A 24,512-nucleotide genomic window follows, 5' to 3' on the forward strand; every position below is an offset into this window, starting at 1 on the left:
CATATTGGGGTGAGAGGCTGGAGCTGTATTGGAGCGAGGGGGAATCTGATTGAGAAGCAGGGGACACTAGGTTAGTCACGCTACTAGAAATTCAGTAGTCGATACTAATACCAATGATTTTCCATGAGTCTTGATGACCAATATCGAGACCACAGTCAAAAAGAAAAGAAAAAGTTCTTCAACATGCACTCCTCTATTACAAACTGTTGAATATTCAACTTCAGGTATTTAAGCCTTTAAGTATTTAAATGACTTAAATGTCATTTTCCCAGGGATGGAAGAGTTGTTTTTTCTTTTTGTTGTGTTAATGTCAGTTAAATTTGGTCAGGTCATGACTACTGAATATTAAATCATTTGTATTTCCCCACTACATCTTAGCCTTTCTCACCCTCAGGCGTGCATAACCTACAGGTTATACACATCTTTTTAAAATACAAAACTGTGGAAATATCAGTTATCATATCGTTTATTGCCCTGACGAGCAGACAATTATCAGTTATTGGTATCGGTTGAAAAAAAACACATATCATGCATCCTATTTTAAAACAAACAACAGGCCTATGGTGCTTAATTACAGACAGCTTTTTAGATTGCACAGCATTTAAAGGTGTTTGAGGTGATGTTTTCGTTTTGAAAAATCAACAAAATTTCTCCTGGAAACAACTTAAACTCATCTTGATATTGTTACCTTCACCCGATACCCATTTTTACTCAGCAGCTCTTCAACATATCACAGTGCAACTCAATACAATCTTTGTCCCAAAAGTAGGAAACAAACCAAATGTCTTATCAAACGCTGTTTACCAGGCCATTAATAAGTTAAATGTTTCAGTTACGATGAAAGAGGAGCTGTCACCAACTTCTCGAAATTCTTTAAATAGGTCGGTGTGTCGTTCCTTCAGGTGCTTTGCTAAACTGATCATGTTAGTACCTGTGGTTAATGCTGTTCTGCAGCAGCTCTTGGGTGTCGGCTTTCCTGCATCTTTCGGCTTTGCATGTTCATGTGCCTCAAATGCATTGAACTTCCCAACAGCCCTCTTGCTGTTTTTTTTTAACCAAAACTGGTTGCAGAGGCTCTTTGGTACCTACCATCTAAAATTACAACAAACTAAACAAACCGGAGTTCCATAAACCGGAGGAAAAGACGGGAGACGGCAGAATGATTGACAACAGGTGGAGCTGTGTGGACACTTCAGCGTGTGTGTGTGTGTGTGTGTGTGTGTGTGTGTGTGTGTGTGTGTGTGTGTGTGTGTGTGTGTGTGTGTGTGTGTGTGTGTGTGTGTGTGTGTGTGTGTGTGTGTGTGTGTGTATCAACTCGCTGTTTTTACGATGAGCAGAGGTGGAGCTGTGGCTCTAGCGGCATTTGGAGTGGACATCTTTGTGTTTTTGTGTCCCTGCTAGTAGGTGTTCCTCTTCGGCGCAGACCATTCTTAATTCTATACTGGACCTGTCAGTCATCCAGTATCTACGGTACCATAGAAAAATGGGTACCGTCATACTTTAAGCGTGTTGGCATCAACTTGCTACTGAAGTATCAGTTCTTGCGACATTCCTAGAGGACACTATTTGCAGACAGCCACTCAGAGCAGCCGGTCACTAATAATGTGTAACTTTAAGCCTTGATAAAATATAAACAGATAGGTTAAATAAAAATGAACTCCCCATACAGTTATTGTACATGGAGAAATTAGCTATAGAAACCAAAGCCGTGTTTTGTACCTAGCTGTAAAAATGTTTATTTCTGTTATAAAGTTGGGCATTTTAGCATGGAGAGCGATGGGGATTTACTCACATCTTGAGCCAGCCTCAAGTGGCCTTTCAAAGAACTGCATTTTTTGACTACTCTGTGTTGGCTTCATTTTTTTAGACCTGAAGGTTGCAGCTTGGTTGCACTTAGTCATACTCATTAAAAGAGACAAAAACTCTGGCTTCTTTCTCACATTTACGGTGGGTCTAAATGTTGTATTGTCATTTTTATAATGTTGCAGAAATGGTTGGAAACGGCCCTCAGTTTAAAGACTGGAGACTTGGTAAACACATTTCAACAAGGCTGAGTTTGACCTTGTGTTCTTATGGGCAGAGGGATGTGACTACTTCTTGTTACCATGAAGAGGAGATTTTCCCGCGGTGTGTTGTAAACTGCCCTGGAGGGTTTTGTAAAGTGAAAAGTGTCAGTCTGGTTCCACTGTAGGAGGAAAACTGATAGACATTAAACACTGTCTTTCCTCATCCTCTCTTATAACAAAATATTGACGTGTGAAATTGTCACTGTAATAAGCAATAGGTAATAAGTTGTCTTACTCAAAACAGATCCACTTACATCCCATCCTGAAAGTTGTTGTCATCGTGGAATTTTTCTTTGAACTGTAAATACCTCACTGTTCTTATTTTTCGTCTTTCAGCTCCATGGTTTGCTTGCTAGCGTGTCTTTATGTTAGGAAATGGTATAATTTAGAGACTAACCTCAGTTGACCAGAAGTTTTTGGATTTGTTTTCAGTGTTATGCTCTTTGGTGTAGCCAGGCTTTTTATAGTATTCAATTCTTGGTTAAAACTGTGTCTCTTGGCAGTCACTGTAGGTGATCATCAAGGGGGATTGTCTGTATCCAAAACTCTGATGGGAGGGTAGTGTTCTGCTTCCTGGCTGGATTATTACAATCCGTCAATCCTGTGCCTCCCGCTGGGAAAGCCCCACAGGTTCCACTCCAGTACAAACACAAATACGTATCTACCCATCATCCTCCTTACCACTTAGGCCATCCCAGTGAGGTCTGGCCTTAATCCTGTCCCGCGTACACACCTGCCACCCTGCCTGTACTATCAGCCTTTGTACTCTATCCTTGAAAACCCTCCACACGGGTCCTGTTTGATATTATCCTGTAGCAGAGATATAAAGAAACATTTACATGGAATAAGCATACTCATTCGTATAGATTTTGGGGTAAAATGCAGTTCCCAGTTACTTGTAAGTACTGTCTTTTTAAATGGTTACAGTTTGTTGCAACTGACTGTCGGTCCTTGGTACCCTTATGATGCTTTAAAACCAGATTGATGGAACAAATGTGGGTTCAAACTGGAGAGGAGTCTCGTAATCACTGGAATGCCTGTAGTTTAGCCCAGCACTGGGCCTCTGTGAAATACACCCCAATGTCCTGCCTCCTAAATCCTGATAAACCCTTGTCCTCATAGTTGGGAGGGGACTGGGGGAAGGGCGACCAGCAACAAAGGTTAGGAACATGAGCAGGACTGGACACTGGGCTTTAGCTGGTTAGGTTTGGTTTTCTTTGCTCTATTTGGATTCTTACTATAAACTAGTTCTGGGAGCAGCCAGGCCTATTACACCAAGGGGTTTGCTGCTGCAGTTATTATTTTTGTATGGCTAATGTTACATAATGTTAAATTACTTTGCTGTATAACTAACGTTATTGAGTCAGTTCCCTGACTTAAGGAGTCCTCTGTATATATTCTTCTTTTCCAATCCGTTAAACATGATGACACAGATAAATGTAATAAGCAGTCAAAGATAGGTTTACAGATTTTAAATTTGGTAGGAAAGCGAGCAATGTACTCTAAAGGCATTTTATCATATGAACATCTCTCAGTGTACAATAAGCTGGTTTGACTATTTTGTTTTATTTTACATTGAGTTAATGTTATGTCATGTTATGTCATGTTATGGTTTGTTTTATTGGTTTTAACTTAGGTGTATTTTTAATCTTACAGGTTTATTGGTTTTATTCTATTTTTAGTTATTTTATTGATTTTAATTCATATTCATTATCCTCTTCTAATGGTCTGATTTTAGTAATTATTTTATTTAATTGTAACATTTTTTTATCAGCTCTGACTGACATGTCTTTGTGTCTGTTTATTCTTCATCCTAATTATTATTTTATGAGCTTTTGTTTTTATTTTTGATGATTCGCTTCTGTGGTAAGTTGATGGCTTTGTTCTGTGCCTACAACTTTTACCTCACTTTGTGCAGCACATTGTCCTTCCACCTGGAATAAAATGTGCTATACGAATAATGTTTTGCTTGCTTGCTTCTATACAGAGAATCAGGCCCAGATATTGTCAAGAGTTTCTCTTTCACACATATAGCACAAAACAGGAGATTGTCTATTTCAGAATTGTTCTCACCTACTGGAAATACTCTGTTTGGTTGAAGAATGTTGTCTGGGTAAAGCGTTGGAGGCAGGACATGACACTAAAGTCACTGCTGTCACATAGGTGAATTGTAATTTTGTCAAACAACTCTCAGCAACACCCCTTGCTGTTCCTTGAATTTGACTGACGATTTCCGCTTTGGCCCACAGCGACAGACGTTCCTGAAGTTACCTCCAGTTAGACATTTTCATTGCTGTCTTTGTTTAAATTATCCTTCTTTTTCTTCTTCTGTTTACTTTCTTACCGTTTTGCACTAAATACAGGATAGAAATATCGTCAACATGCCCACTCACTTGCTGTGAATTCTCCAGACAATTGCCTGCTCTATTCACTCATGGGCTCAATCAGACATTACACAAGCTTAATACTAGCAAGCTGGCAGGATGAAGTCTGTTATATGTCCAGTCTATCTGATTTAGACATTTGCATTCTGACATACAGCTCCTGCGGGTAATGTCTCGGTGATTTCAGGATTGCAGGGGCTTAAGCTTGGGTATTGGAGTCAGTATGGGGTGAAGAAAAAGTTATTGCTACAGATTTAAACACTTGTTCTGTGATAAAACTCCGGCTCACATTTAAGCGATGTTAAACTCAAACTTGAAAATCTCACTGAATCTGTTAATTGCATTCTGGCCATGATGTCAAGTCCCAGAAATGTCATCATGTGGTTTCATTTTTTTTTTTTTATGTTTACTGTCTGGTTCGCAGGCTTAGTTCTAAGAAATTAAGTGAATTGTCTCAAACAGCAAAAGTTTGCAGACATGGGATGGTTTGCCCCCTTTTTCTTAGTTCAGTAGACTTGAATGTAGGTTAACTTGTTGACTACTGTGTTGGTGCAAAGAACATCACAAGAAAAGCATGACCACTCAGCTGTATTTTTCACCATAATCAGAGTATTATATGCTGGATTTAGTACAGAACCAATTAAGTACAGCTCTTGGTGCAAAGTGTCCTTTGTTGACATTTTAAAGGAATTATGGAAGTTTTCCAAATTAAGTGAGAATTAGCAATGAGTGCATCATTTTGACAGATAAATTGCCTACACAAATACGACCACCTACCACTACACATATTCTTTCATACCTGAGTTGTTGTTCAATGGCAATTGGCTTATTGGCTTCATAAAATTAATGTGTTTTCATTTCCTTGCAACACACCAGAAAATACAGGCTGTTAATCAACAGCCTGTATTTCAGTTGTTCAGTTGAATCTATTTTGTATGTACAAAATCTACAGCTTTTATCACTTGTTGTGTGCTTTCGTCCTCTGCCAACAAAGACTGTTTTGCATTTGCTATAATACTATTGGCAGTTACCAGTAAGTAAATCTCAGGCCTCAAATCGGCCTGTAAATATGGTAAACATAACATGTACGGTGAATGTATCAATCAAGAATGTAAATCATGATACAGACAAGGACTGGAGTGCCCAGTGGACAGTAGAGTAAATTAAAAGGGGACCAAATGCCTTACTGCATGTCAGTGCCTCCGTATCATGTGGGCCTTTCTCAACTTGCTAGAGAACTGTGGATGAACCATTCCTTGGAGGAGAGACATGCCCCCTTGCATCCACCCCAATACCCATCCATTGCTAGGAATGTGAAACTGCTTGTGCTGTCCTTGTAATTAATGCTTGGTCTTGTTTTCATCTTGTTTTTCAGGATTCTGTGGACTCAAGACGGCAGGTGTTTTTCTAGTTGGATTTTAGCCCACTGACATTCTCCCACAGCCATGGAATCGGTATGTTGACAAATAATATATTTTGGAAAATATAACAATTGGTCTGATACTTTGTCCTTTTAAGGCAGCTTTCGTTGAGGCACTATTAGTTAAGCACTTGTTTCTTAGTAAGGTGTTTTTTGGCTTTTCAGTTTGTGCTGGTATTATAATACATATGGAGTGTGTTTGTGTGTGGGTATTCTTGTGAAAGAAGCAACTGGAGAATGCAAGATTAAAACTTCTCATTTGCACCTTCATCTTAACATTTTGGAGCATACATAATTTTACTATAAGAGGAATATTGGCTTTTCTTAAGGTCTACTTACAAAAAATGAAGTTTATGGTAGTGTAAGCCATGTGACACGCGAAGACATGCATTTCATCTCACGTTTGTAATGTCTTTAGCTTCGTAAATTACATCATTGCAATAATGAAACATCAGGCAGCTCAACTTCCTCTTCTTTAACCAAACAATCAGTGTAGTGTGGGGTTTTTTGGTTTTTTTTAACTAGAGTAAAAGAAGACTGCATATGCTTGAGTGTACTTGTATACATGTGTGATTACATACTACAAGCATCAGGCTCTACCCTTTATTGTCAGTCATGCAGGAGGCTGTGTGTGCAGGAGTTGCTTGTACCAACAGGCAGGCTGAAAGTGCAGCAGCATTGAACTCTATCCACTGGAATTCATGTATTAAGAATGGGGCTTAGTGCATGGCTAACCTCTGCTTTCCTGTCCCTTTGTCAGAGGCTGTCAGTGGCTGTGTGTCTGTATGTGTGTGTGTGTTTGATAGAGACTGAAAAGTAGGTCACAGCTTCTGTAGTGCAGAACTTGCATGTGTCCAACTAAAGCCCTCCATTACCCTCTGTGTCTCACTCACATGTATATTACACACACATAAATACACAATCCTGTAAGCTGTCACTGTATCTAAAGGCCCTGATTTGAGGGTCCTGATTGTGCAAAACTATAGATAGGGCTGTCAAAAATACCATTTGGGGGGTTTTGAAACTTCTGTAGAAATCAACAGCGAATATGCCATGCTTCAGCTGGGGAGTTAATACAAGATAACACAGCAGCAATGTCTAACATTGGACAATGAGCTGTTAAACAGTCTCAACAAACTCACAAGACACCAAAATGACTCAACGCTGTCATTAAACCTGTTAATAACCATTTGGTAATGTTCGCTGTGATATGCTAACAGGTAGCCCTCTGGCTGTGTCTCTGCGGGCGGACTCTCACTAACTGTCCCAGGCACTGAGCAGAGCTCTTGTCATAAACACTATTACTGCCTTACATGTGAAGTTACACAGCTTATGGTAGCTAACAGCTATGAACAGGTTCCAGGACAAAGTCGAGCTGTTTCGATGTCGGTGTAAATTTGTTGGGATTATTTGATGGCCTGGTTTTGGTAGTTAGCTGCTGCTGTTGTAGCTCATGCTACGGGACAGATGTTAAGCTGATCTTTTGCCAGGAAGAAAGCGGCTCTGGAAATGTGAGTTGCATTAAGTTTGCTTAACTGGTGGGGAGCTGGATGGTTTGAGATTAACCCACAACTGAAAAAGGATTGAATGCAGGTATGGTTTGACTGGTTGTGTTGTTTCAGTACTACTCTGTACTGGGTTACTTTGGCAGATGACTCATTAAGGTATTGAGTACTGTTACCCAGCCCTTACCACTTGCAAGGGCGTCATCATTCATGCAAATGCATGTGTTGCATATTCTGTACAGTTTGCATCGACAAGACGTCACCCTGATATCTGCAGACAGCTGACCAATTACAGTTAGCTACCCAGCATGGACACACTGAATAACGTAGAGTCCACCTACTGTCCAGTGACAGTCACAGCTTGACATCTTGTAGCCAGAGATAATATCTCTTCAACAAACATAAACCGACAGCTCAGATCACTGTGCAGTATTTGTTTTTCATTCTATCCCTTTCATAGACGCAATTTCTTCATTCAAGATAGTCACGACAGTTCTGTAAACTGTGGCAGGTCCGCATAGACTGTAAGTATTCAGGTCACACTGCACAAGATTGTTGTGACTCTAGGTGGTTAATATAGCCAGCAATCATCTACAGTAAGTTTTAATTTAAATTAACCTTTTTGGGCAAATTGTAATAACTGGAGACAAAATAGATGTTTTTGCAAATCATGCAACTGAACCACTTACAACAAGTAAACACTGCCTACACCCAACATTTAGCACAGATGTACACATTTACTGAGAAAAGGCGCAAATTGCAGGATTATAAAAATCTATTTTGTCCCTTTCAAATAAAAATGAAGAAATTAACAGGAAAATCAATTCATTTAAATCAAGCTCTAAACAACTGCTGCAACATTGGCTCATCCCCCTTTTCTTCTGAACAAATTCATCTCTCTCCCTGTCTCTGACTCTCTTACCCTCCTCCCACCCGACTCTCTTGTGTCTGTGCGCCTGTGGCTGTGCACCAGAAAGAGCTGCAACTGTTTACCTCTCTGAGCTGCCTATATCTGCTTACTGTCAGTAGAAACCAAGGAAACTGATCACAAAGCTTATTATGGTGCCAGGAGTGGAGTACATGCTGTGTGCGTGTGTGCCTATGGGGGCTGGACACACACACACACACACACATTCACACGAACCCTCTGCCACTCTCCTCCTCCCTCTCCTCATGTGATGCCAGTCACATGGTTTCCAGGCAAGCAGCTAAGTAAATCAGAATCAGACTTTTATTTTTAACCGCTTTAAATCCTCCACCTGGTCTCCATGGTTCGCAGAACTGACTGGAATGCCTCGTAATCACTTGTCCGTTTATTCTCTCTGTTTCTCTTTCACTATGTAACTGTCTTGGTGTCACTTCCTCTCAACATCATTTAATATCTGTCTACCTTCTCCCTATCTTGGTTTTATGTGCATTTGCTCTGCTTTGGTATGAAAGCATGAATATAGAGCCACTACAGTATACTAATGTTGTAGACATTAGTGGTGTCTAAGAGTCTTTTTACACATATATTCCTCTATGCTCTTTTGCAGACATGCTTGAATAAGATTCTAGAGCAGAAGTTGTTTCATAATCAGCATGAAGTTTGAATAATATGACTGAATTGAGAGGTCCTACCTAGACAACAGCGACTTCACCGGTTGCTTTGAGCACCCAGTATGAAATCAACACTGTAATGTGACAACAACTCCCCCAAAATTGTGATTTGTGATATTTTGCTTTCTGAATTGAACTTAATTGAATAGCGGTGATGTATGTGGGACAGGCATTACAAGACGTGGCTCTAAATGAACCACCTTTAATTTTTATCTATTACTAGGGATGTCAGTTTCAGTAAATTTTGCTTTTGATATGCCTGCCACATAAACCTGTCACTAACTTGTTCATTTTTTCAAGTAAAAAAAAAAGATGTGAAAAAAACGTGCTTTTACTTCCAGTGTGGCGGTATTGCCTCAGTGAACTTTAGTGCTGCATTTCAAACTGCTATCTATTTAGAGGTGGATACATTTGTAAATGTCTTGAATTTCCTTTAATTTTCTGTTTGCTTGGCTGAGCCACCCACGTTAATATGTAGTAACTTGCCCACTGCCCAGCCTTTGGTCTTCACTCGTTCCTCAGCTGGTCAGGTGGGAGCTAACTAGTGGCGCTGCTCATTCGGCAGTCAGCTCATAATGCCCCCCTGGTGGTGAAACACATTGCTGCAAATCATACCCCCCCCCACCCTGCGCTCTGGTCAGTTAGTGGTTTCATTTTGTCCACAAGACCCCTTTAGCTTTGTTAAATATGTTAGCACCACAGGCTGTGCTGACACTGCTAACGATGCTAACAGAGCTAACAGTGATAACATAATTGACAATGCTAAAAGGAGTTTTTGGGGCTCATAACTGGGCTACTTACTTAATGGGGCAAACTGGGGTGACACAATGAGGGGTTGGCACAATGTTTCCACATCAGGACAAAATTCCTAGTGGTAATTGCTAAATGAGCAGCTCCACCAGCTAGCTACCTCCTTCCAGAACCAATTGGTGTACAGTGGAGTAAACCGAAGAGCAGCAAAATTAACCCAAAAACCCACATATATACCGGTCAAAAATATTCTTGATGGTTAACCAATTAAACTAAACCATTGACATCCCTACATGTTACAAATAGTGTGGTGCCAAATTGTGGTGAACATATGTCATCATTGCGTCTCGTACACAGGTATTTTGGGTGAGAGTGGCGTCTTCTCTTCATCCTGTAGCCAGCCGTTAGCAGCGCAGATATCATTTTGACTCTTATCTGTTAGCAGAGGAGCTGAGAGGGGAGGTGTCTGTTCGTTTGATTTGGTGCAGATGAAAGGCTGAAATTCTTGTAATCACACCTTCTCCACTGGTTCTCTCTCAGCTCCCCTTCTATTTCCTCCTCTTTCCTCCAAAGCAGGGCTTGTTCCTCAGTGGGGATTAGTGTGTGCAGCAGCTCTGAACAGGGAAGTGGGCCCTGCCAGTCACATTACATAACTCGCCCCCGCTAGTGCGGCTCTGCCTGGCCCGGCTGGAGAGACGACTATAGAGGCTTTGTTTTCCCAGCCTTCCCTTCTTCCTCCCCTCTGCTGCTCCTCCTCTTCCCCCTCAGGCAGGCTGCACACTGATGCCGTATAGAAGGAGTCTGTTTGCAGCGAACAGGCGAGGCACTGTGGCGTGGAGTGCGGAGAAACACGCTAATAGCAAGCTGAATGGGAGGGAGCTCACATCTTAGGCCGAGGAATTTGAGGTCTGCCATAGGTCGTACAGTTTCAGGGAGATGGAAAGCAAGGGAAGGCAGTGCTGTTCATTACTGCCTGTCCAGTGGCTCTGCATCAGCATGGTCAGTGGTGACACAAAGGTTTAGAGGTCATTTAAAGCTCTATGTCACACATCGTAGGGTTGGCAGGTTATGCGATGTGAGTATTCTGTAATTCTGTGTTTTTGCGCCATTGTCATGTGTAGTTCGACCACACATACAGTAGACACACACACACAGACACACTCTTCCCCACCTGGCAGTCTGCCACTGTTAGCAGGGTGGGAGTGGGAGGCCAGTGTGCTCTGTGTAATGGAGGTTCAGACCAGTTAGCACTCTGAGTGAGTAGAAGTAACTCGTAGGCGTGAGAGTGAAAAAGATAAATAGCAGCAGCTTTATGTACAACATCTTGCAGCATTGAATCCGCACTTTATTTCTGCATGTTTCCCTCTCAGGAGTTGGGAATTTTGCTGCTGAGAAATGACAAAGGACTTGAGCAGTGAAGTGATAAAGTGGCGAAGGTGGTTCGGCACTAAAACACACTTGCTGTTAGGAGTAGCTGTAGAGATGTTTCTATTTACCACATTCAGTACATAATGTGCTTAGGGTTGTAACCAACTCAGAATTATGTCAATCGAAATGGATTTGGCAGTTCACTTAATATAGTGAACAAGCTAATGGCCCTTACAACAAACAATATTTTTTGCTGACACTTGATATGAAGCAAAAGCCAGAGACTGCAGCGTTTACTGTGAGCTGTAATCTCACCACTTCTAAGCAGCAGAGAAGTCTCTCTCCCTCCGTGCCATGTATCTCCTCAGTGCCACTGCCTGCACGCATGCAGCTGCTGCTTGTTTCATAGAGTAGTGTAAAAGTTAAGAGTGCTCACTCTGCAGCAAAATCTGGAGACCAAAACGTCCCAGGAAGCACACTGACTTGCTTCGGATTCAAGTCTCCAACTTTAAAGGGGCAGCCCTAAATGTGTCCAAAACATGTTTGCTTTCTCTGATTCTAATCTAAATTTGTAAGATATTTTAATGCCTGCAAGCCTTGTAGAACCATACAAATTGTCCATCTTTTAGGGCTGCCCCTTAAAAGTCAGAGGCTCGATTCATCAGTCAGAGACCCTGAGTCGACTGAGATTGCTTAAAGTCAAGACGTGTTTTTTTTCTGTGCTGTGTACTTCTGGGGACGTTTTAGTCACCAGATTTTGCTGCAGAGCGAGTGCTCTTGACTTTTATGCTACTCTGTGCTGCTGCTGCAGAGTGCAGACACACTGCACAGAGGGAGAGAGAAAGAGAGACAACACCAAGACGAAGAAGTGGTGAATTTACAGCTCATAGCAAGTTAATAGGATACAGTCTCCAGCTTTTGTTTGATATGTAGTGTCGGCAAATTGCTATATTACGTAGATGCTGCTGTCACGCTGAATGTCCCTCTGAGCTCTGTTCAAACTTTAAAGCCTTGTATGGAAAACAAAATGAATCTAATATTTGTATTGAACAGCCAAATCTGATTCAACTGGCATAATTCTGAGTCTGGAACAGCCCTCCCATCTTTTGACTCTTGGATTAATGGTCACCAACAATGGTGCAACAGTTAAATTGTGTATTGGGGATGCTATGGTATAAAACATTTTCCCACCAATTAATAAACTCATGACAACACCGGTGTTACCGATTACTAGTGCTAGGTGTGTCTTCTCAGGAAATGCAATGTGTTTTGTTTAAAGAGAGTAGCCCTACCGCTGTCATTCATCAAAAATGCATCTACAAGATGGCGTTTTTGGCATTTGTTGACAGCAGATCAGTTTGAAATATAGTTCTGTTGGAATGGAGTCCACTTACATGGATATTAGTTAGCATTTTATCCCCTCCAGTGTCTCAAAATCAATGGGTTTTTTTAATCAGTTTTTGGTTAGAGAGAGTTGCTAACAAGTGGCTAAATGAGACTACAGAACGTTATCACACCGAACACAGGTTTACAGCCTTGAGGTGGTGTAGTTCATTTATGTCCTAAAATAAGCTTTTTACCTATGGTTTGTAAAGATTATCTTGCCGAGCAAAATGTGCAAGTATTGTAAACTTCTGTTTGCCACAGAGTTTATTTTCTGCAATTTAAAATTCATTGGAAAAATCATTTTGGCTTCTTGTCAAGAAAACCAGGGTGATGTTAACGTCCATGTTGGCCTACAAATAAACATCATCCCTGTAGCACTCTGTAAGCCCTTGGTTTCAATCCAAAATATTGCCAAATAGGCGCTTTTGCTTTTCGCTTTGACACCAAATCCTGCACCATCATCTTGTCTGTCAGCTCTCCTGACTCTCATCAGGTGATAATTGAAGTCTCACTCCTGCTACTTGCTACTTGCAGCTGCTGCAAGAGCATGAACTTTCAGTTTATATTTGTAGCGTCAGTCCTTCAACTAAGTATTGATTACAAAAAGCAATACAATGGTGACGGCAATAGGCGAGTAATATAATTGTGTATGCCCAAACGATTTGTAACACAGACTACTGTGGCAAACTGAGTCTTTGTATGTAATTCATACTGTATTTGTACATGGCAAATTAAGTTGGGCCTTTTTCTTTTGTTTATCATCCTTTAGGGTTATGGTTATTATGTCTGTGTAAAAGAAAACATACAGTATATGTATATATGTGTGTGTGTGTGTGTGTGTGTGTGTGTGTGTGTATGTATATAAATGTATATGTATATATAATAAAAAGATCTGTTGAAAACCTTTTGGCAATGCTTAGAAAGGAAAAGAGCGGCCAGCAGTTTTTGACATTGTAAACATTTCATTCACCCTCCTTCTATCTAAATATAAATACAAATAGTGTGGTTAAACAAATACAGATAAATATAGTAATATCTCTGCAAAGCCATGAGCACAGGATGTTGGTTTGCTTTCATCAAGATTTTTCTGCTTCCTGCTCTTGCTGGGAGGTCACGGTTGCTTCCCAGGCTCTGTTTTCCTCAAGCTTAAGTACATGTTAATACACGCATGCTCAAACAGGAACTGTACCTGATGGTTAGGCTGATTTAGACTCACTTCTGCTTTATAATGTTGGTGGTCTATGTTTTCCACTATGTTTTCCACTATCTTACTCCATCATCTACTGGAACCCTTTAATTTGTTTTTTAGGTGGCCCGTTTCATGTCACAGTTTGTTGTCCCTGTTGAGTCATATCTGTTCCTGTTTTTTGGTATATTTGCTAAATCTTAAAAATCACTTCTGTAAAAGTACAGCAGCTCTTTTTTGCAATTTGGCTCACCCATACAATTAATTTAACTTCATAAGAATCTCATCATTGCTCACATGGCAGCTTTTTGGTTTGTTGTAATTAGCCAAAATATAGATTGGATGATTTGTAGTCAGTGTCATTACTTAATTTAATACATAGTATCATAATATGGAAACAGCATGCAAGTCAGTTATAAATTGAGATAGATTGTATTGATAGACATGGATTGGTTTTATAATAAATGTTTATTATTGTTGTGTTAATAATAATTATTTGGTATACGTCTTACACCACTTTGTTACTGTGTGCCTAATTTTTCTTTTTTTGTAAATGCATTTGGAATTACTTACACAATTTGAAAACATTACAGTATTGCATTGACATGATGAAAATATTATTTATCAACCCTATTCATAATGTTGGTGATCTAAAATGTAAAGTTTCTATTTTATTGTTATACTGAGCGACTTCAGTGTCACCTCATCCAGATTCTTCCAGTGTAAAAATGGAGACAGTCAAGGACTGTGTGTCTCTAGTTTGCATTTGTATACTATCTTGGCTTCATCTCTGTATTTGGAGATGGGCTTGAGTGTGCTTTCAGTGCGTCAGCCATGAGCCAAGTTCCCATCAAAGAGTAGCTGCTACACCAAAGACTGTGTTTAGATGTGACGGCTAATTTTAGAGCTGCTAGGCCCTTGTCCAAGGTGGGGGAGGATAAGATAACATTGAAGTAGCCCTCCCTCCTCACATAGTTTGGTTTTGTTTGTTCATCCAATAACCATCATCCAGCTGCATCCAACAGTCCTAATCCAGCCCCTGTGGATATTGTGCACTGATACAAATGTTGGGTGCTGTTCAGAGTGTGTGCAAATGCAAATCTTACTCATGATTTCCAGCTCTCAAAGGATCTCATGTCCCACTGAGAATCACAAAAGCAAAGACACGTACAGTATCTTTTCTTCCACATGGTATGGCTCGGCTCAGCTCAGCTCAGCTTGACTTGGTCTTTTCTGGTTTTCCATTACCAAAAGTTGAGTATATTACATAGTGCTTTGTTTGGTACCAACTCAGCTGAGCTTCCAAATAACCTGAGTCAATACTAAGGTGACGTTAAAACCCTACAGACAACTGATCAGTTGGAGATAATAGTCACTAGCACAACACTGCACATCCTGCACAACCCTGGCCTTTTTTTAATAGCCACACTACCACATTTTCTTGACCCAGATTTTAAAAAAGGCAGCCTGCAAAACCATGCTGTGGTCAGTAGAAGTGCAGAAATTCTTCTGTTTGGTTGCTGATGCATCCAGAGAGAGCTGGACGGAGCGAGCAACATGCGCTGTGTAGCTTCAAAGATGATGTCACAGCAGTTTCACGTGGCATCACTGTGACTATCAGCTAAGAATACCTCCTACATTGGTGGGGATCTGTCTGCAGTAGAAAACAAAATTGAGAGAATCACCCTATACTAAAAGAGAACTGAGTCTAGTTTAATCATACAGTTAAACAAGACTATGCTGATACAGAGCTGTAAACATAGTTTAGTAGATAGATTAATATTTGTACCACTGGTATTTGCAATGTCATGTCAACTATACAACTATAAAAGTACCTGCTTACAAGTCTATGACGTTTAGTGGTGTTGCAAAGTTTTGAATATTGGCATATTTAGTATATTCAATTATATATTTTTATAAAGTTAACAACAGTCCCTCTTCGCCTTGCTAATGCTCCTATCGACCCACACTAAAAACTAAAGACAGCAGAAAAATAAAACAGGGGGACACATATAGCTTTATAGTTTTGTATATTCTTATATGTCTCCACATGAGTGTGTAAGAGCTTGGCCTGGATGAGCAGCTAGTTTGAATTGCTAAACTTAACCATATGTTTGACCATGTTGAAACTCTGCTCTAATCTTTTGCTGTGTTAGTGCTATGCTAGTCAAAAGGCCTCTTTTTCTAGGAATGTAGTTGTTGATGTTGAATGAGAGCAGCTAAGATCCCTACAGTTTCTAACCATAATGGCAGCGATAATGGACTGATTTGTTTATGTCAGAAAGGCATCTGGTTTCAGGAAATTCAGCACTGAATGGGTGTGGATATGTTATTCATTCACTTTTTTTAAATTTATTTTCTGGCAGCAATCTGAATTCCATCAATTTCAAGGCAGGCACACACACACACACACATTACACACTCATTCAGCTCAAAACTATACATAGGCCATGTGGAAAAGCTGTCCCTGGCCCAACTCTCCTGTCCCTCTCTCAGCCACAGAGCAGTGACCTTGGTTTCAAGTAGCTGTACTCTGTTAGAAAGCCAACACCTCTCCCGGGATGGACTGACCTTGTTGTCTGACATACTGTAAGTCTGTCTCTCTCTTATTCACTCACACACACCTTAACATCAGTGGCCTAAACAAGTCCGTCTGTGTTAACTTCACCATCCCAAATTCACTACACAATACTGTGTAGAAGCAGATCTCTTTGTTGTGTTGTTTAAACACAAAGGCAGAATAACTCTGAGGGTTCGGCAGGTTTGGGCCTCTCCCCGCCCAGGCTTTCCTTCATCAGACAACCTCTCCTCTCAGTGACAACATGCTCTTTAATGAGGGTGTGTGCAGTAGTGCACACTGTTGTCCCCTCCCTTTTTGCGCTCGTCTTTTATTCCCTGCAGCTGTCCGGCTGTGCACAGTGCGCGGATGGGTCCAGGCATGTATATCCTTTTCACTGAAGTCCCATAACTGAAATAGTGTGCATATGCAGAGATTTTTTACGTCCATCAAGCTTTTGAATGTTTAGTGTCACTCAGGAATATGGGCACAATTAGTGGGGACGGGTCCTGACACAGAAGTGTTGTAGATGGTGCAGTTTTTTTTCTAGCTTTTACTGTGGTGTAGTTGCACAAAGACGTACAGTATGTGAATGACAGTCAGTGTTTACATGCACTCTCATGTGATCATCATCAGACACAATGCATCATGCAGTTATTGCAACATTTAAAACTCTGCACACAGGTTGCTATATATTATATAAGGTCATTATTACTGTGAGCACATCTGATTTAAGTGACCTGGAATTCTCAGTCTTTGCTTTTGCGATCTTACATTTACATCAGTGTCATGCCAATGTTAAAGTCCAGTTCGGTCCACATCAGGCCCCATAAAGGCCTTTGTTTTATTCTTGAATTGTTCTAGGGAGGAAAAATGTTGTTGGAGATATATCAGTAATCCTTATGCCTCTGGGCTTCTGAGTGGGCGGGCCAATGTACGTGACTGACAGTTGAGCCTGCAGCAGTGTAGAGAAGCACTGTAAACAAACAGGCCTCTTTAACTGTAGCTTGCCAGCCATGGACGTATATTAAAAGGTGACTCACACAATTTCACATCTTAGATGAACATTTATTATTTGTAGGTAAGTGGTTGAGCTGTGCAAAATGCTACCGCTGATTAGCTAACTAGCTGTTAATCCTCCAAGATAATGTTAGCAGCCGTACTTTCCCTGGGGGATGTTTGTTTGCTAGCTCGTTCAGAGAACCAAGGTGAAATACAAGATATGTATTCATGCTTGTCAATAAGGAGACGTTAACTTGAAAGAAAATGTGTGCTATAGTTTGAAGTCTACGTCCAATGGAAACACTTTTTTTGCACTTTTCCAGCTCACATGATGCCATGTCTATGTGCTCGTCAGTAGGAACTGCCTCCTCATGATGCAGCAGGAGCTACAAAAGCTGTTATTGCATCACATAACTCTGAGACAGCTGAGTGAATCATCTGGAAGTTTTGAATCCACAATTCCACTGTGAAATCGTTGACTATCAGCTCCCAGAAATCCCTCATAGGTGGCCATTAAGGGCTCGCCTTTCCATTATTGCTGGCATAACAACCAACGCCTGCGTGGCCTTGGATTAGAAATAAAGCTGCTGATGTTTTGAACATCCATCACCATGCTTCTTGGACTGTTATCTCCGAAGGAAGATATAAATAAATAATAATAAATAAATTCTCTCAGTGGAAACGCAGTCATCTCGCAATTGTGTTTTAACATTTTGAAAAAATTAGCTTTTATCTTTAATGGAGCTTTGTGAGGTCATTGGCTGATGAAGATAAACCAGTGGAGCTTCATCATTTTTATATATTTATATTTATAAAAGCAAGAAAAGTGTTTCCATTGCAGATTTGCTAAATATGGCCTTTTGGAATCACCTGAATATCTCCCTCGTAGATACTGATGCCTGAAGTATCAAGGACACCACTGTATCATGACATAAGGAAAATGTCTTGCTCTGTTGGCTACCACGCATCTGTTTTGAGATTAACACAAGTGCTGACCAACTCACGTAAAGTTGGATCATTTCTCTCAAGAGTAAGCATATTTTTTGTAAAAACATATTTTGACGCAGATAAAAAAAAATTAAGATTGAGATGTGATTATGTTATGATCCATTTTCTCTTAACAGACATCATCAGATATTTACTTAAATTTACTGTCCTGGTCTCTGCATGAGTATCTTGTTGAAGGCCATCAGGAAATCTTTTCATTTTTATATATCTAAAAAACACTTTGTGAAAATACTCAAACCTGTCAGCATTGTGGTTTTTGATGTGTGCAGTCCAGTTGCGTGTATGTGTTTATGCTTTGCGTCAGGCTGCAGACTGTGGAAAAGCTGGGCTGGGGCCAGCAGCCAGCCAGGAGGACAGACGAGGAAGCAGATGGATCTGTTTGGACTTAACCCTTCCCACGCCACTTCATCCTCCTGGCCCTCCTCTTCCAACCTGCACGTCTCTCTGCAGAGTAGAAAGAAGGGAGTGGAGTCGGTGTGTGTGTGTGTGTGTGTGTGTGTGTGTGTGTGTGTGTGTGTGTGTGTGTGTGTCTGTGTGTCTGTGTGTGTGTGTCTGTGTGTGTCTGTGTCTGTGTCTGTGTCTGTGTGTGTGTGTGTGTGTGTGTGTGTGTGTGTGTGTGTGTGTGTGTGTGTGTGTGTGTCTGTGTCTGTGTCTGTGTGTGTGTGTGTGTGTGTGTGTGTGTCTGTGTTTTGGGGGATGGGCGGTGTGTGTAATGCTACTAGTACCAAGCAGAGAAAGCAGGACGACAGGCAGGAACCAGAGAGAGCGAGAGAGACTTTGCCTTTGCAGACTCTTCCTCACAGACCCCTTGTGTGTTAAACTGTGCTGACATATGGCTCCTGTCTCCATGTTGGAACTCCTGGTCTGCTCTGTTCCTCTGCTGTCTCTTTTAAGCTCTGTTCCCCTTCTGGTGCACTCTGCTGTCTGCTCTCTCGGCCAAACCAGCACTTTGCTTGTTTGTCCCGGCAATGTCTTGTCTTTTCTGGGATATAGAGTCACCACACCCCGTGACATCCACTGGCTGTCTGCTGACGGTTTTAGCCACTCATCCACCTACTTTCTTGCTTTGGCTGTCTTTTAGTGGTAGAGGTTTCACCTGCAAACCTATAATTGCTGTTGGGTCCAGGGTAAATCCCCTTTGCTACAGACAGACTCTCATCACTATATACACTACACTCAAATTACTTTTAGGATGCAGTAGTATTCGCGGTCTTAGAGGTGGTTTGAGTGTGACCATGCTGCTCAGCCAATTGTACGGCCTGGTCCGTCTACCTAAAAACATGCTCAATAGAGGGTTTGCGAGTGATGTTACTGTATAAAGACTTTACCACAATCACTAGCCCCTGAGTTGCAAACATGCAACATTGACTATGTTTGCATGCACAGGATATTAGCTCTTATTCCAAAAAAAGACCGTATTCCTACTAAGCTTTTTACATGCCTAATAAAAATTAATATTCCACTAATACCTTTTACATGGAGCAGTGCATACACCGATTAACTAACTTGTTGCTTATTGCATCAAAATATAGAAAAGTTGAATGGCTGGGGCTTTTCTTTTCACTTCTTTGCATCAAAATATATATATTTTTTTTGTTGAACTGTGTGAACACAGCCTCCCTCTTTCATTCCTTTAACCACCCTCTTGAAAATTTGGTGTTGCAGTTTGTGCATATTCGAAAACCTGTTGATCTCCAAATCTTTCGTAATGTTTACAAGTAGCTGTGTTTCTGCTTCCGGTCAGAGATGTGAGCTTTTCTTTTGGGCATGCATTTCTAAGCCTGTTTTGAGGTTGGTTTGTTGACAACATATCTTTGACAACACACAGAGCTGACTGTAAAAGGCAAGAGGCTGTGTATTATGGTAAAAACTCCAATTAAGATGCATATTCCAAATGTGCTGTATACATGCATACATATGTGCGATTAAAATCTAAATAATACTGGCATATCCTATATGTCTAACTCAGAAAATGCTTTATTTGGAAAAAGGCATAATTTCGAATATCCAAATGGAAAATGTTATTTACATGACCCAGGTAAAATTCAGAATATTGTCATATTCAGAATAATAGTAGAATATTAGTGTGCATGTTTATGTAGTCATTGAGTGTCTGCCATGGGGAAAAAAGATAAAAAAAATACTGGTAAACTGGTTAAAAGCTTGTGTCCATTGAATTGCAGAAATGAATCAATTTGTTCTAAAGGCAGTTTAATGATAACTAAACAAGCACACAGTTTCTAAATCAAATAATTGTAAAGCTCTAATGATTTTAATTCAGTCAACAGTCTTTCTTTGGACCAGACACTTTTGTGCTTCGTACATTGTTAGAAGACTTTAGGGATGTTGATGTATCTGTCAGTCAGTGGTTTGTGTACACTAAATGTTGCCAGAAATTGGGTTTTCTGTCTAGTTAGTTTCATGGACTATTGTCCATCCTTACATTTTCAAAATTTTTGTATGTTTTTTTTTAATTTACGCAGCTCTTCCTAATTACAGCAGCCACCATTGGGTTTGGTTTTTCCACACAGTGGTGTTTAGAACATGAAATCATATGACAATATGAAGTGCAAGTCTGCCCTTTTCTGAGACATTTGCAAGTCAGAGTTGGTGGAGGAATGCAGGGTCCTGGTTTAATTGCAAATCAATGGCTGCTGAGTAAAGTTTCTGGAAGACACCCTCGCTGCTCTCCCTGCTAACCAGCAGACTGTAAATAGAAAACCCTGAGGGAAGATCAATACCAGCTCTGCCTGTTGATGAGGAGCGGAGCTCATTGTGTGAACGAGTGTAGGAGAGATGCACAGCATGCTTTGTAGTAAAGGTCCTCATATGGTATCCAAAAAGTTCCCCATCTATTTTTCCCATGGTAGCATGGCTGTGCAGGATGTTCGACTTCTGTGTTTTTGTCCACTAAGCTATCCTTCAGGTTTTGGAGCTTGGCAGAATTAAACTCCATATAAATCCTCTCCATAACATACTGGTTGCCCTTCTCCTCTGCACCTCGGGAGAGAGAGCAGCTGTGGGCCAGTGAAATGATGTAATCTTTTGCTGTATGGTAACAATAGCTTTAGTTCCCCTTTCCACGGCTTTCTACCACCCCACCATTACCACCACCACCACGACCAGCACCCTCCCACAACACCCTGCCTCCCCTTTGCTGTCTACCAACAGAAGTGAGAGCTGAATGTAGCATGGGGGTGGGTGGCGGGACAGACATCTGTGGCCCTCTCCAGGCTCCAGTGCCTCGGCCTTATTGTTCTCAGAGATGTAGATAACCATAACAGAAGGAGAGCAGGAGAGAAAAAGGGACAAAGGGGAGGAGCATTTGGGGGGCAGCTTTTGTTTAAAAAAAAGTGTCACGTCTTTAGTGTCGATGTTTTTATGGGGTCATGGGTGGGGGATGGGAAGGCAGGGTTTTTGTTGAGCTGAACTCTGATCCGAGAGAAACTTTCAGGATTTCTGTAAGTCAGGTAGTTCAGTGCACTCTCCTCTGGTTTCCATCTCTGATCATCTTTTTATACAGTCACCAAGTGACACCTCAGGAGGGACTGAGTTCGGCTTTTCTTACATAGTGATCATCAGAACTGTGCTCTGCTCACACTTCCTATTTTGCCCTTCTTTGCTTTCAGAGCAGTGTTGGCCTCTTTTGTGACCTTTGGCCAAACTTAATGGCACTGCATTGATAGCATCACATCCTTTCCATCCTTTCACTCCTGCTGAGTATTGAACCTCAGTCTTACTGAAATACTCAACAAATACCCATTTTCTTGGTCTAGTTTTTTTTTTTTACTCCTCCTGTGGTTTCATACTGAATTTAAGCATAGGTTTTGTATTGCCCTTTTCACACAGAAATTGCCCTATAGAGCCACTACAAAGTCTCTTTTTTACACCAACTTTCCTTTATATTTTACTCTGTACCAAACAATGGCAGCATCATGCCACTCCAGTGTGTGATTTTAGATAGCATACCATCACGGAAACAATAGAGGCATGATGGGAGGGATGTTTAACACAACAGAGACGGCCTGTGGTGTGATATATAACACACATGCAGGAAGTGCTTCCTTAACAATAACAATGGCATTTTGACATTTTCAGCCACTGTTTCTTTGAGTTAGCTGCTAACTGCTACTTGCTGATTTTTTTTTAATCTCCCACTTTGGGTTGCATGCACAACATTCGGTTAGAACATCACACCCATCCATCGCATGGTCCCTTCCTGTCGGCTGTCCCTTTTACACAGACTTCTATGCAACGCTGTTACTACTACTGGTGCTGGCTTAAAGGCGAGACAGCAATATCACCCCATTCCATGACCTTTTATCAAGAACATCAAGGCTGCATGACGGCGCAATTTTCTCGCCTTGAACAGCTAGTGTAAAAGGGGCTACTGTTTAATGGAGTGTACCTCTGGACTTGTGGGTTTGAATCAAAATGGTTTGGGGGATATCAAGACTATTGCCCCAGTGCTGTCTGGATGAAGAACAACATCTGTCATCATTTCAACTGGCATTGGAAACCTCTTATGAAGCTGTATTTTTCATTTATTTGTTCTCTCTGTTGCAAAAGTTTTTTTGTTACCTCTAAATTCATAAGAGAATTTCATTCATAACAGATGATTTGGTACACTTAAACCATCGGGCACTTTTGCTGTAGTATTTTCATGGTTGCTGAGTGAACAGTGGTTTCCCCACGTGGCACATCAGAGCCCAGTAGATGACCTTTCAGTAGCCTTCGAATGAAGAATCGGGTGTGTGCGTGTGTGGTCGTGTTGCAAGATTTTGAGATGATGTTTGTTTGTTTTCCGCTGTATTGGTGCCTGCCAGGCTCCCACAGCGTCTGTGTTGTACAGTATTTGCCAGCTCTGACACCACCTCTCTTATTTGACTTGGCCTCAGAGGTGGCAGAAATGCAAAAATTGCATTTTTGAGAAGAAACCCTCTGTGCCCAAAGTTCGTGTAACTAAGCGGTGTATGTTGACGTACCAGTAGTTTCAGAGACTCAGAGTAGTGACCAGTCATATTGATATGGTTCATAAACTTCCAAAATGTTCTCATGCAGTTAATATCTTTTACAGATTTGTTATTTTTCATTGATACCTATTTTATTAAATTCTGGGTGTCATAGACATGTGCTCTCTATCTGTCATCGTGGATGACTTCTAAAAATGTAAGGATGAATAAAAGAAGGCTTCACATGAAAACTGTAAGGGCGTATTATGGAATATTTAAAGCTCCCATGTGTTTGGCCATGAGCCTTGCAGAAAAAATGTGGCTTATTTCATTTAAATTTGCTGGCTAAATTTTCCTGGCGATGTCTTCCTTCTCCAGAACCTCCCGCGCTTCATTATTCAACATTTGCTCCAGTTGTGGAGGGTTATATTTAGCAGTGTTGTTGGGGAAACCAACACACAATGTATACCAGTGGTGTTCAGTAGCTTATTTCACTGATTGCAGCTCAAAAATTATAGACAATAAGCCTCTGGCTTAATCACTCATATCCTACCATGTTCATGTCATTACCTCCTTCTTATCTTCATCCATTGTCCATAAATATCCCTTGTTATCTGTTTTCCTCTTCTTCACTCTCCAAGTCTGACAGCCATCCTCTATCTACTTGTTCATCAAAACAACCGATTTATTTGCCCATTAAAACAGGGTGCCATTATCATTTACTTTTCTTAAAGTGCCAACCTCAGTGCAGCATCACTGTCTTACATGTCAAATGTTTCACTCATTGCCATATCTTTATCTGTGGTCAGGCACCTCATTCTCACCCTGCTACTGCTGAATAGCAGAACTGTCTCGCTCATTACCTACCTACAATGTATTATCATGCCTTGCTGTGGCGATGAAGTCTGTTACCATCATAAGTAGATTTCTCTCAGCTTGTGAAACTAGCAAATCGGTGTAAACATAAAGCTGTGTCCCAAAGGTTTCAAAATAGAAGTCCTGGCCATTGCTGCAGCCAGTGCAACAGTATGGCTCTCCAATATGTTGATGTAGTTTTTAGATGACAGTGGCATTTTGTGACAAGAAGGCATAGGCATCCATTAATTGTTGGTATTAGGGCTGCCCCTTGAAAGTTAAAGATTCAAATCATCAATAGGAGATCCCGCAGTCGACTGAGATTGCTTCAAGTTCAGCAGTTTTTTTTCTGTCATGCTGTCTGAACATTCCACTGAACCTTGGACTTTATAAGAAAAAAAAGTTGAATATTCGCATTGAACAGCCAAATCTGATTCAACACGCACAATTCTGAGTTGGGTACAGATCTACAGT

The 24,512-nt window shown here is 40.9% G+C and overlaps 1 protein-coding gene across 2 annotated transcripts in view; it reads left to right on the forward strand.

The window, feature by feature from the left end:
- Positions 1-24,512, forward strand: part of ankrd11 (ankyrin repeat domain 11) — a 128,561-nt gene that overhangs the window by 26,771 nt on the left and 77,278 nt on the right. For both annotated transcript variants that reach the window (XM_042493521.2, XM_042493530.2), the window contains exon 2: positions 5,826-5,904. The gene's annotated coding sequence lies outside the window, so the exon portion shown is untranslated. The remainder of the gene's footprint in view (positions 1-5,825; positions 5,905-24,512) is intronic.

The sequence above is a fragment of the Plectropomus leopardus genome, chromosome 1 (genome assembly GCF_026936395.1).
Source record: "Plectropomus leopardus strain MGB_pleo_1.0 chromosome 1, ASM2693639v1, whole genome shotgun sequence".
Classification (NCBI taxonomy): Eukaryota; Metazoa; Chordata; class Actinopteri; order Perciformes; family Serranidae; genus Plectropomus; species Plectropomus leopardus.